Genomic DNA, 1,992 nt, shown 5'->3' with positions numbered 1-1,992 from the left:
TAAACAAGAAATTAGTAAGAGTAATTACTTCTGCAAAGGGGAATAGCGATGGAAGGAAAAAATATCATTCCCTGTATATCCTTTGTTAATATTTGAATTTTTGTCATTTTTAATATTTCATTTAAGATCACTTTAAATTAAAACAATTAAAATGTAAAGTTCATAGAATGGGGAATTATAATTTTATCTTCCCAGATTGTTTTAAGGCTTAATGAGAAAATTGTGTAAAATGCCTGACACGTGATAGATACTCAATAGACGCATTTTCTGTAAAATCAGTCTTGTATTTCCAAGTTTACATCAGCCAATACCATATTTTAAATAATAAGCTCTTTTCCACAGTCTTTGAGTTGCTAGGCTGTGTTACTGGCCAGTGTCTAAGGCTTTTACTGACTTTGCTGATGATTGTTTTTCTTGTCTTCTAGACCAATGTTTCTCAAACTCTAACATGCATAAGTATCACCCAGGGTTCTTGCTAAAATTCTGATTCTGATTTAGTAGATCGTGGTGGAAGGGGCTTAGATTCTGGGTTCCTAATGGTCTTCTAGGTGATTCTGATACTACTGGTCCACAGACCAAAAGTGACGAAGTCCTAAACTCATATAAAGAACCCTCCGTTCACGCCAAAGTCTTTCATAAATAATGCGATCTCGTGCAAGGCAATGTTGGGTGGTAAAATCAGACAGAACTTACTTGAAAAATCCCAGTGTCCTCACTTCCTAATTGTAGCCTCTGGGAACCTCCGCTTTCTCATTTTAACAATAAGGAAACAATACCCTACTTTGTAAGGAGCCCTGGTGGTGCAGTGGTTAAGTGCTCATCTGCTAAGTGAAAGATTGGCAGTTTGAGCCCAACAGCCCCTCCATGTGAGAAAAGAGCTGGCCATCTGCTCCTGTAAAGATTACAGCCTAGGAAACCCTATGGGCATTTCTACTTTATCACACAGGGTCACTATGAGTCAGAATCAACTAGATGGCAATAGGTTACCTTACTTTGTAGAATATTGAGAAATGAAAGACATCTTTTGTGAAAAGATCCTACTATGGTGCCAGGAGCACAGAGATATGCAATATCTATCTTTTTAACAAGACACTCTTTTTGGGGGAGAGAAGACAGTTTTCTCTAGAAGAAATCAGGAATCAAGTTTCCATTGGTTTTTCTAGAAAACTACCATGCTGTTTTTTGTTGTTAGGTGCCTTTGGGTCTATTTCAACTCATAGTGACCCCACGAGACCCAGGAGAACTGCCCCATAGGGTTTTTATGGCTGTAATCTTTTATGGGAACAGATTGCCAGGTCTTTCTCCCATGGAGCTGCTGGGTAGGTTGACTCTTTTCTCTAATAAATTGTTGTGAATTTCCATGTTGTTGTTGTTAGTTGCCATTGAGTTGATTCTGACTCATGGCAACCCCGTGTGCTGCACAGTAGAACTGCATCCATAGAGTTTTCAAGGCTGTGACCTTTCAGAACTGATCTCCAGGCCTTTCTTCCGAGGTGCCTCTGGGTGGATTCAAACCACCAACTTTTTGACTAGTAGTCGAATGCTTAATCATTTGTGCCACCCAGTGACTCCTAATCTCTTCTATAAATGCCATCAAATCAGTAGAAGTATTGGGCTCAGAATAATGGAGATTAGGATTATTTTCTGTTTGGAAATGAAGTCCAGTGTAGTATGTTTTAGAAATGCAACCTAAAAAAGAGATCAATTCAGTTTTATCAAAAGTAATATTCATATAGAACTTTCCCTTCAATTTTCTTATACAATCTCCACAACATCTCATGGGAGCCAGTATCATTCTTCCCATTTTACTGAGGAAAAAAATAGAGGCTCACATAAATCAGAGATTGTAATGTGCAGATGAGGCAGGTTTTCTGGTCTCAGGGTAAGTGTTCTTCCAACCACACTACTTTGATTCTGTTTCAAAGTCAATAGCCATCAGAGGTTGAACAAAAAGTTCACTTAGGAAGAGAACTAAGGCTCCCAGCTAACACC

This window comes from Trichechus manatus, unplaced genomic scaffold, assembly GCF_000243295.1.
Source record: "Trichechus manatus latirostris isolate Lorelei unplaced genomic scaffold, TriManLat1.0 scaffold00176, whole genome shotgun sequence".
Classification (NCBI taxonomy): Eukaryota; Metazoa; Chordata; class Mammalia; order Sirenia; family Trichechidae; genus Trichechus; species Trichechus manatus.
Note: the sequence above shows the minus strand (reverse complement) of the source record.